We start from the raw sequence: 15,815 nt of genomic DNA, 5'->3' as shown, positions 1-15,815 counted from the left end.
GCCTCCCCCAGCCCTATGGGTCACTTTGTGGGAGCCCCTACTTTGATTCTGCATTATGGGAATTGCAGGAACCTGTGGGGCTCAACCACTGGGAATCTATGACAGAAAAGTGGGGTGGGGCAACCAGCACCAGGGTCTTGGCGGACTGAATTCACACCTGTGCTGGCCACGTGGCCATCTTAGCCAGCAGTCTTGCTCATCTGCCAAACTAAAATGAGGATGTCCTCACACCAGGGAACTGGGAGGGATACAGATCTCCCTGATTCGGACCCTTAAATGAGACTGTTTGCCAGCCCTATAGCCTCATTTGCTCCCACCCAGGCAAGGTGCTAAATCACAGCCCCAGCCACCATCAGGGATGCCTTCCAGCTCCTCTGACCAGAAGGGCTGAAGACAACTCCTGGAAGCCCTGCCTGCAGCCTGGCAGAGAGGTGGGTGAGCCGAGCTGATTGCCCCAAAGCACAACCAGTACCAGGCATGGAGGCATCCATGCTACGCACAGGTGGGAGAGTAACTGCTGGCAAGAGCTGAGGTAGGAGCTCAGTCCTGGTTCAGCCAAATGGAGAGCCCGCTTGGGAAACTGAGAGCAGCTGGGAGCATTTCCTCCTCCTTTCCACCCAGGCAAGGGGGCTGAGCCGTAGCTCCACCCACTGTGGAGAGTGTCTTCCTGCCCACAAGCACAAAAGCTGGCAACAATCCCTGGAAACTATGAAGCCCAACCGTGCTCAAGTAGGGAAAGGGCAGACAGGACTTTTCTGTCAAAAAAGATAAAAGATAACAAATGTACATGGGTGTGGAAAAAGAGTACCCTTATACACTGTTGGTGGGATTATAAATTGGCATAGCCACTATGGAAAACAGTGTGGAGGAGCCTTGAAAAATTAAAACTGGTACTACTATATGATCCAGCAATCCCACTTCTGGGAATATATTCAACCATAATGAAAACACTAACTTGGAAAAATATCTGCACCCTCATGGCCACAGGAGCATTATCTACAATAGCCAAGACATGGAAAAAACCTAAGCGTCCATCAATGGATGAATGGGTAAGGAAGTGGTGGCATAGACTGTAATGGACTATTATTCAGCCATAGAAAAACAACAAACAAGGAAATCCTACCACTTGCAACATGAATGGGGCTCGAAGATATTATGCTGAGTGAAATAAGTCAGACACAAAAGACAAATGCTGTATAATCTCACTTATATGTGGAATCTAACAAAACAACAACCACCACCACAATAATAAAAATACCAAACGAAAAAGAGATCAGATCTGTGTTTACCAGAGGTGAGGGGTGGGGGATAGAGGAATTGGAGAAATGTGGTCAAAAGATAGAAATTTCCAGGTACAAGATAAATTAGTATTAGGAATCTAATGTACAACACAATGACAAACACACACACACACACACACACACACACACAATGACTATGCTTAATATGGCTGTGTGATGCATAAGAAAATGAAGAGAGTAAATCCTACAAATTCTGATCATGAGAAAATTATTTTCCTTTCTTCTTTTTTCTTTTATTTTATTGTATCTATATGAGAAGGTGAATGTTAGCTGAACCTATTATGGTGATTATTTCACAATATATGCAAAGAAACCGTCATGCTATATACCTATGACCTTATACAGTGATGCATGTCAATTATATCTTAATAAAACTGGGAAGAATAAATTTAAACTTATAAGAGTAATGCCTACCCTCTACTAGAGTAGTTACAGTAGTTTCTTAAGAGAAATAGAACTTAATATGAATGTGATAGAGAATATTGAGTTATTGTTTCATGACTCATTCATTATTTGCTGATTTTCCTTTATTTTAGATTTTCAAGAAGACCATTTATTCAAACTGAAGCTTTATTAATACTAAGGTAAACAAGTATTTGTTTCACATAGTAAACATGAAATCAATGATGTTTTATTCTCTTTAATACAAGTTTAAATTTTTGAAGTTTCATGATTAAAGATGTACTACTAGTTTACATTTCTAACCTTTAATCCTAATATGTTTCTTTAAATAGTAAACACATCAGATGGTAAATACTGGGTTTTTTCTTTCTCATTAAAAGAGGTCAGGTTAAAAAAAAAAAAAAAAGAGGTCAGGTTAGAATATGAAAGACTCCTAACTCTGGGAAAGGAACTAGGGGTAGTGGAGGGGGAGGTGGGTGTGGTGTGGGAGTGACTGGGTGATGGGCACTGAGGTGGGCACTTGACGGGATGAGCCCTGGGTGTTATTCTATATGTTGGCAAATTGAACACCAATAAAAAATAAATTTATAAAAAAAAAAAAAGAAAGAGGTCAGGTTCTGTAGTATCAGGCTTCCCGTGATGAAGTTCAGACAACCTATGTCACTACAGCAGGTAGGGGAAGGGGCCTTGCCCATAGAAATTACCTCCAGACAATGAGGTAGGAGATGGGTTCATGATATTATTAAAATATGTCATATTAGTTAATTTAAAAAATTATTATTGAGTCCCTGATATGCCAAGCCACCACTGTAAATAAAATTATCTTTTTAAAAAGATTTTATTTATTTATTCACGAGAGACACAGAGAGAGAGAGGCAGAGACATAGGAAGAGGGAGGAGAAGCAAGCTCCATGCAGGGAGCCCGATGTGGGACTCGATCCCGGGACTCCGGGATCATGGCCCGAGGTGGAGGCAGATGCTCAACCACTGAGCACCTAGGTAGCCCTGTAAATAAAATTAAAAACTCGATCTCATGGGGCTACTTTCCATCAGAGAGCAAAAGTGAATGAATGAATGAAATGCCAAGTAAAGATAACTGCTAGAAAGAGGAAATAAGTAAAGTGAGGGGACAGAGAGCCATGAGGAAAAAGGGGAGTAGGTGATAGAAAGAGAGAGAGACTTTAATTCCAGTAGTGTGGGGACACGAGCCTGTAGACACACGGGCAGGAGGCAGGAAGCAAAACCTAACAGAGGGTAAGTTAGAATAAGCAAAAGTTACAAAGCAGTGGAAACAATGACTAAACAAAAATAGAAGAGAGGACTCTTCTACTTTTCTATTTTATGTCACTGTGGATGGTGAGCAGTGACAGAGAGGTTCTCAGTCCCTATAATGATGGGGATCCCTTACCCCTCGATGCTTAGAGATGCTAAGATTAGATCGTAACATTATGGTGTAGCCAGAACAGTTTCAATTCTCCAACCTTGACTATGCAACTGTAATGGGAATGTTCTCCCATTACTTGCGAGGCATAAATTCTGTGCTTATTAAGACTGTTAACTGGGACGCCTGGGTGGCTCAGTCAGTTAAGTGTCTGCCTTTGGCCCAGGTCGTGACCCCGGGCTCCTGGGATGAAGCCCCACGTAGGGTTTCATGCTCGGTGGGGCTTCATGCTTCTCCCTCTCCCTCTGGCAGTTTCCTCTGCTCCTTCTTTCTCTCTCTCTCTCCCTCTCTCTCTTTCTCTATTTCCTTCAAATAAATAAATAAAAACTTAAAAAAAAAAAAAACCTTTCCGAGTCTTATGAATCTATCTCATGAATCATCAACCAGGTCCTATAGAAATGTTAACACTCTCTTTTCCATCTTAAATATCCACATACCCCCAATGTCTTTATTTACAGAATCTTCACAACTTTTTATACTCGAATGTGTGTCATTTTTAAAAGATAGAATATGATGGTGATATATATATATGTGTGTATATATTTTTAATATTTATTGAGTACACCCTTCTTCTAACTCTTCTTCCTTAGGTTCTAAGGTAGCCAACCTCCAAGATGGCCCCCAATGATCAGTGCCTTCTGGTATTCAAACCCTTATTGAGACTCACTCCACATTGAACCAGGGTTAGTTTGTGTGATGAATAATAGTATATGGAAGAAGTAATTAATTACTATGGATGTTGGGCTTGAAGACTCCACTTTCAGTCTTGTGCTGTCTCACTTGGGCATTTTCTCTTTCACTCTCTCATCCTCTCTCTCCCTATCTCTAACTCTCTTCCATCACAAACCATGGGGGAAATCCAGCTGCCAGGTTGTGAGATCATTCAGACCACCCCTGGAGAGGTTCACACAACAAGGATCAAAGGCCTCCAGGGAACAACCATTGAGGAACTGGGGCCGCCCTCTGAGATGATTGCAACCCTGGCCAACATCTTGACTACCACCTTGTGAGAGACACAGAGCCAAAACCACCCAGAGAAGCATCACCCAGATTCCTGATTCTCAGAAACTCTGTTGAATGTTTATTGTTTTAAGCTGCTACGTTTTGGCTGTAATTTTCATACAGCATTAGATAAGCAATAGATAACTAATGCATCAACTATGGCCTGTCATCTTCTTGACTTGCCTCTCTAAATTCGATCTTTCCACTTGCCTCTCTAAATTCCATCTCCATCTTCTGTAAGTGTCCTTTTCCTTTGGGCATTATTGAAATGTTGATATTCAGCAGAAATATTGTCTCTGACTTCTCCTTTTCTTACTATTTCTGAAAGTCCCTATTTATACGCAAGACTTAGGGTCATCGATTCACTGATGGTTCCCAAACTTCTATTTCTGGTGCTGATCTGTTTCCTAACAACTGTCAACCAAGCATCTCCTCTTGAATGTCTTTAAGACACATCAAACTCCGGGGACCCTAAAACTAAACCTATTATTCTCTTCAGACCTTTTCTATTTTTTTTTTCTTGCATCAGATCTTAAAGACAATTCATGCAATGGCCCAAGTAGAAAAATTCCTCTTCCTCAGCATTCACTTTGACTCACTTTCTAAGTCACATAATTTCTAGTTTTATCCTTTCACAATTCTATCTCTTCATTTTCATCCTTATTACATTGGTTCAGACATTCTCTCTCTCTTTTACTTCTCTAGCTCTTTTCTTTACCCTAAAGCACTGAATAGTTTTTCAAAAACACAAACTAGAGAAGTCACTGTAAGAAAGAGAAAAAAAAAGAACAATTTATGTATCAATGAAAGGCTAAGAATTGCCTAGAGGACACTAGTCAAGATTAACCAATTCTAATTTTCCATTATCTTGAAATTACTTCTAAGTATTGTAAGTTTGAGATGGCTAATAGATATACAAATGATGGCCTGTCTGATAGTAACTCAATCTATTTCCCCTGTTCAGTGTGGAAAAGCCAGTTTTAACTCTGTTACACATTGATTTCGACATTCCTTTACTCCATATAAATTTGTGCTTCTTCATTTATGAATCAGTTTTAACATCTGCCTGGTTCCCTCATGAGTTAAATACTTAACATGTGTTCATTTTTATACCTGTACAAGAATAATGATTTTACTTTTTTTTTTTTTTGAAAAGTATCTTTTAACACCTCTTCTTAGATAATGTCCCTAGTACATATGGGGTCAAGTCCTAACTCCTAACTGTAACATCCATGGCCACTGACAAGCTGCCTCCTATTGAAATCCCCAGTCTTCTCTGTGGCTACTGCTATATGCAGCCTATGCTCCAGCAAGAACACTTGCTACATCTTGAATATTGTACTGTTTTACTGGTTTGACTTTTCCCCACAGTTTTCCCTCCTTCTTGGTCTGGAAAATCCTGTAAAGGAGGAAAACATTTTCCTCTAACTTCTTAGGGTCCCAGGCTGGGTCTGAAAATTAAGCTGACGAAGACAGATTGACAAGAGAAAAGCATACCCATTTTAGGGCATTTTTACAAGTACATGGGAGACTTTACAAGAGAATAAAAACCCAGAGAAATGGGATGCCTGGGTGGCTCAGTGGTTGAGCATCTGCCTCCAGCTCAGGGCATGATCCCGGGGTCCTGGGATCGAGTTCTGCATCAGGGTCCCCACAGGGAGCCTGCTTCTCCTTCTGCCTGTGTCTCTGCCTCTCTCTGACTCTAATGAATAAATAAATAAAATCTTAAAAAAAAAAAGAAGTGATCAAGCAGGAAGCTTTTATAACTCTTAGACAAAGAAATAATACTTTTGTGAAAAATTGACAAGAAAGAGGTTTGGGCTAGGGATAGTTGATGGTGAAGAGGTAACTAGGAAGATAAGAGTTAGTTTGACAAGATGTGTTTATACAGATTTCCTCATCCCAAACTCCCTGTCTCTGGTGATAAAAATATCTTCCTTCCTCTCGATACAGGAATGGTCCTTTCACATGAGAGCTTTATGACCTGCTTCAGGGAAGAAGGGGGAGGAGGACAGATTGATGTCCTTGCTTCTACTGTTCTCTCAAATTCTTTCAGCTTAAGATATTCAATATGCCAAAATGCCATATTTTCAAGTAGTGTTTGCTGAACCCCATCAATGCCTACTGCTCTGTCAAGCCCTGCCCACCTCTAAGCAGAGATTAACCGCTTCCTATTTCATGCACCAGGCACTCATTCTTTCTGTTGCTGTTTACAAATTTCTCAGTCTCAATAGAATACTTATGGTCAGAGAAATTATGCTCAGTTTACCACAATAACCTCAGTTACCACAGTTTCAATCAACCAAAGACCATTTATTGAACATCTGAGATATGTAACGCCTGTACAAGATACGGTCACAGTATAATAAGTGAGAAATAGCCCTTGTCCCCAAGGAGCTCAGAGTTTAATTGAAGGCAGGACCCAAATTTCGTGTTTGTAGTTAAATAATAATCAATGGCTGTCAAATATAAAAACATATCCTGCATTGTCTTATTCTTTCCTTTAATTTCCCATTATCTCTACGGTACCTTTCTAGCCTACACTAGGTAGCCATTTTTAATTGTTCCCCCAAGAAAGAAAAGACATCCTTTGCCTGAAGTAGAGCATAGAAGCCCCAAGGCAATTACTTCTAAATTGGGTTGAGCCACACATGTCTTTTGACAAACAAAAGAATGGGACTGCTTTTTGAAGATTCAAGGAAATGGAACTACATTGGCTCTCCCATTCTCACATCTAGTTCCAGAGAACTATAGATCCTCAGGAAACACAGTTTGCTCAAATAATTAATCAATTAATTATTGGATGGATGAATGGATGGATGGATGAATTAATAATGAGCCAGTTGAGTGCTGGGCTATTACTTTGCATACTCTACGATATACTTCATTAGCCCAACTCAAAATATATTAGTTTCTATTGAACCATCACACATTGCTGCTTTCATGAGTTACAATCAAATGAAGTATCAAGATTTGGACATGGCTTCTCCCCTCTCCAGCCTCAACAAATGAATTAGCATTAAGTCAGATCATCTTTATTCTATAGTTGTACGGTTCACTTAACTTTGCGTTTGACTGGTTCGATTTCACTTTATAACTTTCAATCAAGCCTAAAACTCCTTTAAAATATCTTCATTCCTTCATTTAATATAGCATAGGAGGTTGAGCTTCAGAATAAAGGCCATCTATAATCTTACTCTCTGTATCAGCGTGACTTGACTATCCCACTGTCTGCATCAACATAATTTTAAGATTCCAGGGATCTCTTGCTGAGAAAGAAAAGTTGCAGGTAACTCCTTTGCTAATGCCACAGACTTCCTAAAAATTCAGCAATTTTTGAAAAGAAAGCATCAATGACAGTTTCTATCCCAAAGCTCTTTGCCTCAAAATCCCTATCCAGCCACGTCCACTAATCACAAGCTATTATGTTCCCTGCAGAGGTCTAACTAAGCCTCTGCACAGAAGACCTGCCTCAACCAGACTTCAACATCTCCACAAATGCCCCAATTTTATCCTCCCCGCTCTGAGAGAGTACCGATGCTCTAGCTGTTCAGGTAGTATTCTCTCCTACTGAACAAAAAATAAATTCAGTTTTGCCTCATCACAGACTGTTTTGGTGATATTTTTGTAGAACAAGCTTTTGACACTCGAATCATGCATAGAGCTCCTACGGACACATATGGAACAAAAGAGAATATGTTCGCATGCATAGATAGCCAGGTGAGCTGCATTATTTCTAATAGAGAGGAAAGTCCTGCCAAGTCCCCCTGCCAAGTCTCCTTCACACCCACAAACCACCAGCAGGGACTCTTGAGTTGTTCATTTTCTTCATAGTTGACAATCATGATTTCTTTTCTCTCTCTCTCTCTCTTTTATTTTTATTTTTTTGAGAAAGAGAGAGAAAGAAAGAAGGCATGCACACAAGTGGAGGGGGGTGAGGTCAAGGGAGAGGGGGAGAGAATCCTACCCATGTTCAGCTGGGAGCCCATGTGGGGCTTGATCTCACAATCCTGAGATCATGCATGACCTGAGCCAAAATCAATATTGGAGGCTTAACCAATGGAGACACCCAGGCACTCGATAATCATGATTTCTAAATGATGCTCTAGTTGTGATTAAAAGCATCTACAAACGGTAGAATTTATCTATACATGGATGAAATAATAATGTCTAATAATAATATCTATTTCTTAGGGTTGAACCAGGATTAATTAATAGATGGCAAGTGCTTAGAACAAGACTAACACATAGCAGGTGCTTAATATATTATGTAAGAAGTACTTTATCTTTATTTAACTCATTAATAAAAATATTGACTAGGACTACATGAATACAGGATTTTAGCAATGTTAGGAAAGACTTCCCTTAGTTTTATATAGATCTGTTAATCAACACTCTTTCTGTTACAGTATTCAACAAATTGCAAATTTAACTATCACATAGTTTAATTGCTCTAATTTATCTGCCAAAATATCTAAACATAGAAATTAAATTATCTAAGCATAGAAACATAATATTTAAAGTATTTTCCTTTTTCTTTTCTTCTCTTTTTTTGTTTCATTTGTTTGTTCATGAGAGACACAGAGAGAGAGGGGGGAAGAGACACAGGCAGAGGGAGAAGAGGCTCGATCCCAGGACCCCCAGATCACAACCTGAGCCAAAGGCAGATGCTCAACCACTGAGCTACCCAGGTATCCCTAAAGTATTTTCCTTTTCTTAAGTGTAACAACCCTATCCAAAAAGAAAAAAAAAAAGGAAACATGATTTGTGTTTAATTGAATTATTTTTATGTCTGCTTTCACCTTGGAAGATTTTCAGGAAGACTGGAATGCACTGTTAGCAAAAGAAAAAACTCAAGCAGTGGGAGAGAAGGTGGGCAGAACAAGGAATCAGGGGCCTTGAGGCATGAGGACTGAGTAGAGTCTCCTTCTGGGGGTGTGAGGGGGTCTTCATTTACCTAAACTTGGGTAAATTAGGTAACTTAGCTTCTTGGCAAACACTGGAGATAGCCTTTAGTTTGCCACTTTTTTTCTTTTGTAAAATTTGGAGTTGGGAGAGAGACACTAGATCAGCATTCCTCAGGGTTCTCATGTTTCTAAATCTGTCTGAACAACCCAAAGGCAAGAGATCACCAGCCTGACCTATGGATTTATGAGACTCACCTCACCATCTTGTGGCTGGGACTTCAGAACAGGCTTAATTTCCTCCTGGCTCCAGCGACCTTCACACAATCTCTGAAATTTACTTCCTTCAGGCTTCGTTTCCAAAAAGGATATTGAAGGAAAAATATGGGGGGAAAAATGCATGCAAAAAGTTCCAGGAAGTTCACAGTGCCTGCAGGAGGCAGCTGCGTTAGACATGCAAACCTGCAGTCTTTGCTGTGTATCGCCACCAAATATGGTGACATTTCTAGTGGGATGTCGCTACAATGATGACCTGCTTTTTTCCATTTCCTTATTGAGGTCTCAGCTGGAGCATAATGTTATTGCTTATGTTTAATATTATTCCTAGGCCTTAAGAAAAAGGAACTATTTTCTTTTTATAGAAAAGCTGTCTCTAGAGTAGCTATATGAATATTGTGTTGCCTCTTCATAATGCTTTTTTAAAATACTGTAAGTATGAGCATAACACACTCAATCCATGGGAATCTTTCAGTCTTGAGCGTGGAAATGTTGGTTAAGGCTATTATGGGTCCCACGAATATTTTTTTTATTACAAATACTCATTTTCATGCAATTCTACAGCCCTTAAAAATTAGGGAAATGAGTCTTTTAGTTAGGAAATTATTCAAAGCTTTACATTTAAAACACATGTGAGGTCATGGGGTTCGATTTTCATTTACGCAAGGCAGACTGAAATTTTCTTGTCTGAAACATAAAGAAAACCTTTTCTCTCCCTGTTTTGGAAGTTACTTAATGAACAGAATAACTTCTCTCCCTTGTGAACCATTTCCTGCTACCACTGAGGAAAATGTAAGATAAAGAAAGAAGAGCAAGAAGAGAAAATGCAATAGAGAGAGGAGAAGGACCCCAAATACAAGTATAATAAAAGGACTTTGAAGACAGCAGGGATACAGAATTCAAATCACAATGTGAAACAAATAAAGTTACCTGTTTATGTTACACTAGGTGGAGGATGGGAAGAATTTTTTTTAACAATGCCGCTGCAAAGCTATCATTTCTTATCGCAATTAGATAAATAAATGCAATAAAGCTTTCTCTTCTGCCTCAGTTTATACAAAATCCTAATACAAGAATAACTGAATCTGACTACCAGAATGCCAGGTAAAAAATATAGAACAGTGGATAAGTGTACCAAGCAGTACCCTCCTACCCAACATTCCTTTTAAGACAAGCAAATTTTCCTCAGAAAATTAAATTGTTTCTAATTGTGCATTACGAGTGTTTGAAAAGATACAAATAAAATGCCCTAGTTCCAAATACATTTGTTCCAACAGCAAAAATAGAATGAGTTAAAATATTATAGTATTAAATTATAAGTGTGTAAGAGAGAATCATTTGATGTTAACATTTTAGCTTTAAAAAAAAAGGAAACAGTTTGTTTAAGCTTATTTGCCATTAAAATTAAGCCTTGTCATCTTATTTAGACCACAGATGAATTTATTAAATCTGTATAAGCAGAGGAACAGTGCATCTGAGTCTGGCATATTTGAAATATTGCATATTTTAGATTAATGGAATTTGATTCAATAAAGTGCTACTTTAATCCTACATGTGACTATGTGGAATTAACTAAATTAGTAACTAGTAAAAGCATGTAATAGCACTTATTCACAGAGAGAAAGTATGAATTTTTTTAAAGACTTGCATTTCCCAATTGCTTTCAGAAATTTTGCTTGTCTACAATTAAATTCGAATTTTACCAACAGCATGGAGAATGTCCATCTTGCAACATACTTATCAACACTGAACATTATTGTTTTATGAATCCTTACCAGTTTAAATCCTTCCAATGATACTGTTGTAACTTTAATCTATAATGCTCCAATAAATACAAATATAGACATATACAACTATTTTCTATTTATTTTTAGACTTTTATTATGGCACATTTAAAAATATGGAAAAGTAGGAAGTCCAGTGTGTTGAACACTGTATATTCCAAATTCTCATCACATGAATTTAACAATTGTTAAGTTTGCCTTATTTTTCCATCTACTTGTTTCATCTTCAAAAGATAAAATCCTTTTTCCTCAATGCCATTTTCAACACCTCCCCATAAATTACAGTCATTTTAATGCAATCTAATGCACATACTCCATTGTCCCCAGTTTCTCAAAAATGTCTCTTAATACTTGGTTTGTTCAGATCAGAATCCAAAGTCCACACATTCTGTTGATATGCCTCTAAAGCCTGTAACAGGCCATTTGAATTAATGCTTATTTGTTGAAAAAAACTGGTTCATTTGTCCCATAGTAATTCCACGTTCTTGAATTTGGCCGATTATGTCCTCATGGTATTGTTTAACGTGTTTCATTAGTTCCTGTGTTGCTCGTAAACCACTCATTATATTTAAAATCTTGATTAGATTCAGGCTGAACTTGGCAAAAATGACTTCAAAGATTGTGCTGTGTAGTGTACATATTGCATCGCATCAGGATGTTTCTGTTGTGAGTGCTCCATCTTGAGTGCTTTATTTTATTTTAGCTGCAATTCTTTTATAAATAAGAACGTTCTCTTCTTAGCTATTGCTTACACTGAAAAACAGTCCAAGGGAAAGGTAATACCAATGCTTGAAACTTTCCCTTTATTTATTATGTTTATAACTTTATTATCTCACCAAACACTAAACTTGACCACTTAGATTTTGTTTTGGTTTTGAGGGTTATTATAAATTCATACACTTCTATATATTTGATTTGGTCAATCCTCTACAGGTAATTTTCTTCTTGGTGATGACATTGCCCATCTTTGGCAAGTGAGAGTCCCTTCGAGTTGGCTGTGTGTCCTTTGTTTTGTATTGTCCTTTGTTTTGTGTGTCCTTTGCTTTCCATTATCGCAATAGTTGTTCATAGCTTCTTTGCTATCAAGCAGGCTTGTTTTGTGTACTTCCTGTTCCTGGTTTAGAATCAGCCATTTTCCCAGGAATCCTTGGTTTCCTTTCATGTGAAATCATATTAAGGGATCATAATCTCTGCATTAGAGCTATTTACTGCTATGATTTTGTTACTAATTATAGGTCTTTCAATGTACAGAAATAAGAAGTACATACTTTTGATAAAGACCAAAATAAATTCTAAGTTCATTCTAGTATTTTCAATTTATATCAAGTATCATATTTTACTTAAAAACTGCATTTTATAATTGATCTTGTTTCTCTTATTTTGAAAACCATGATTCCTAAAAATATCACAGTAATTATTTATCACGATACATAGTTTTCCAAAATCATAGTATCAACACCACTACTAATAACCCCTCTGAGTGCAATTTAAGAGTTATTGTTTTTTTTTATTTTTGTCTTAGGTTTGTACAGTTAAAATACTGTTTTAAAATAACTTGAAGCAATCATTCTACATGTAGTTATTTTAGCAACTTGCTATACAGTTAGGTTCATTTGCTACAATGGATTTTTGATTTGGAGGAAATTTTTTTATATGATTTGATTTGATTTTAACTCCATAAAACATTAAATGGTCCCATTCCCAAAGCTACAAAACAAAGTACAGAGAACTCTAGCTTTCTACTTTCTGTCTCTACATTCATATCAGTTTTATTACTATTTGGTTTATCATTTCATTGTTCCTTTTGAAAGGCAGACAAAGATATATGTATGTTCATATTTGCTCCCTCTGTTTACACAGACTACAGTATTCCATACAGTCTCTTCTGCTTCTAATAAATGTCTTTTTATAGTTGCACTGGTTGAGTTACAAAGTCAGTGATCTCATTCCTAGGTATTTATTCAAAGAATTATAAACATATGCTCACATAAAGTTTTCTACACAAATGTTCTAGGCAAAGTCATTCATAATAGTCAGAAGCTACAAACAACCCATATGTCCATCAACTAGTGAAGGGATAAAGTAACTGTGGCATATACAAGTGATGGTCTGCTACTCAGCAGGAAAAGGAACAAATATTGGTACATCCAATAATATGGTGGATCTCAAAAATATTTTTGCTAAGTGAAATTTAAAAAACAGGACACATCATATATATATGATCTCATATACATAAAATTACAGAAAAGGCAAAACTCACCTGTAATATCAAGGCAGCAGATCAGGGCTGGGAGCAGAAGGAAATGACTGCAAAGAGACATGGAGAGCTTTTGGGGGCAACATAAATGTTCTCTTGACTTCAGTGTTAGTTATATAAGTTTATACATGTGTCAAAACTCATCAAACTGTATGATTAGAATGTGTACATTTTATGTAAATCACACCCCAACCAAGTTAATTTTTATTTATTTACTTTTAAAGATTGTATTTATTTATTCATGAGAGACATGGAGAGAGAGGCAGAGACATGGAGAGAGAGGCAGAGACACAGGCAGAAGGAAAAGCAGGCCAAAGGCAGACGCTCAACCACTGAGCCACCCAGGTGTCCCCAAAGTTAATTTTTAAAAAATGATTTTTACTCTGCTGTTATTTGTGTCATTCTCAAATATAAGCTGAAGGAAACAAAACAAAACAAAACAAAGATACTTTAATTCTATAAGGACACACCCAAGATGGTTGAAGAGTGTGGATCTCCGATTATCTAGCTTAAGGTATGAGATAACCTTTTTTGGAATAACTGCGGAATTTTTCTTGTAGGCAATGCCCCGAAGTATTTTTTTTTTTTTTATAACTGAGCTTTGGAGCTTCTGGAACCATTGTCTGATGGTCACACAAGAGCATGGATACGTTGATGATTAAGCACAAACTCATTTTCTTTAGCATTCAGCAGAGCTAAGGGTAAAATCAATATCTACTTATAAGAAGATATCAATAAAATGCACTAACTTCCCAAGTTAATCATATGTTGCTATTTTTGTGTAGTTTATAATCCCTTAGGTCTTTTTTTATGGAAAGAGAGAAAGAAGACATAGTTTTCGAACATCTATTATGGAACAGATGCTCGGTTAACCATTGTCATACTATGTGTTCACACAACAACCCAGCATCGTGCATGATACTAGCCTCATTGTATGTAAATGCAGCACGATTATTTTATCTGACAACTTCAAAGGTCCTAATAGCTTATTTTTTTCTCACAGTACCTAATGCCCATTCCTATAAAATCAACTTTAATGAAAGTTTTGGGTAAGGGCCAGACCTAGGCCTAGACCATGAGTGGTGGCCTAGTGCTATGGTTAGAAGGATAGGTTCACCTTCAGAGAGTAGCTCCACCACTCACGAACCGGCCGCATCTCCCTGGGCAAGTCACTCAACATCCCCGTGCCTCCGTTTCCTCATCTATAAAATGGGGAATATTTCATTTCAAAGATGCCTACCTTCTGAGGCTTTTGTGAGGAGCAAGAAAGTTCATACGTGGAGTGCTTGAAATGACACCATAACAAACAGAAAACTCTGCAATCGTGAAAACAGACTGTGACACAGAGCCACGATGGAGAGAACACATGTGGCCGCTGCAATGTGCACCTAAAGTGAGAACATAGTGTTTTGTTTTGTTTTGTTTTAATATTTTATTTAAATTCTTTTTTTTTTTTTTTCAAAAAAAGTGATGGAAGGCGGTAAATGACAACAAGAAGCTAAGCCTTCAGCCCACGTGCCTGAGGATTGGCTGTTTCTTTCCAACTTCTTGCCTGACCCCAGTGTAGAAGGTTACAGCATTTTTATCACAAAAAATCTTATCACTGTGCTTTGGGAGCATAAGGTGGTGCTGTTAGGTTGATTCTAGTTTTCTCCCCTTTTTCTGCCCTGTAAAAATGTTCTGCTAGCACTGCTAGTTCTGGAGCACTGCTACCTTGGCCTGGAGAAACTGCATTTTCAGATCTACTTCAAAGCTAAAGCTCATCAGAACCATTGGCACAGAAGTGAAGAGCCTGAATCTGGGCAGCAGTTCTGAGAGCTTTGGCATAGTTGGGTGGTGGACAAACCAGACAGCATTTCACAGTTGTTGTGACAGGTGACACAAAGGAAGAGCTAAACACAAGCTTTGCCAAGAGCAACTTCCAGCTGAGACACACTTTACAGAGTATCTACCAGCCTCACAGAGGAAGGACGCCGTTTTGCCAAATAATGATAAGGACTTGTTCACTCCAAATTATAAGGGTCTCAACAGAAGGCTTTAGTTGGGGTGAACAGTTGTGTGTGTGTATGTTTGCAGGCTTGCTTAGCAAGATCAAGAACCATGTGGGATAACTTGAACGTAAATTAAGTAAAATAGTCTGATTATCTGACCAGATTGTAGATGCGAGAATGAGGCAAAAATCATATCCAAATATAATTATTCAAAAGATCAGGTCCTAGAACTCTGTACATGCTTCCATCTCACTAAATAACTAACCTTTGTATACATTGAATTGATGGAAGTGATCTCCACTGAGCAACCCCAGCGTCGTGTTGTTGCTTTCCCAACTCTCGAACCCCTGGTTCGTAACATTATGGTTGACAATCTGACTAGTGATACTAGCGGCTGCTACTAGTACGGGTGAAAATCCAGGCAAGCCCAAAAGTTCTTTATTCAAGTCCCAGAAAG

General features: G+C 38.0%; 1 long non-coding RNA gene across 2 annotated transcripts in view; it reads right to left on the bottom strand.

Moving 5' to 3' along the window:
• The window catches only part of LOC144315286 (uncharacterized), a 64,610-nt gene extending 55,047 nt beyond the window's left edge, over nt 1-9,563 (bottom strand). Inside the window, exon 1 of one of the 2 annotated variants that reach the window (XR_013381031.1) lies at nt 9,309-9,563. This is a non-coding gene — a long non-coding RNA (uncharacterized LOC144315286). The remainder of the gene's footprint in view (nt 1-9,308) is intronic. The other variant, XR_013381030.1, reaches the window with a different exon arrangement.
• Between the last annotated feature and the right edge of the window lie 6,252 nt (nt 9,564-15,815).

Source organism: Canis aureus, chromosome 6 (assembly GCF_053574225.1).
Source record: "Canis aureus isolate CA01 chromosome 6, VMU_Caureus_v.1.0, whole genome shotgun sequence".
Classification (NCBI taxonomy): Eukaryota; Metazoa; Chordata; class Mammalia; order Carnivora; family Canidae; genus Canis; species Canis aureus.
Note: the sequence above shows the minus strand (reverse complement) of the source record. Positions and strands in the feature narration are given on the sequence as shown.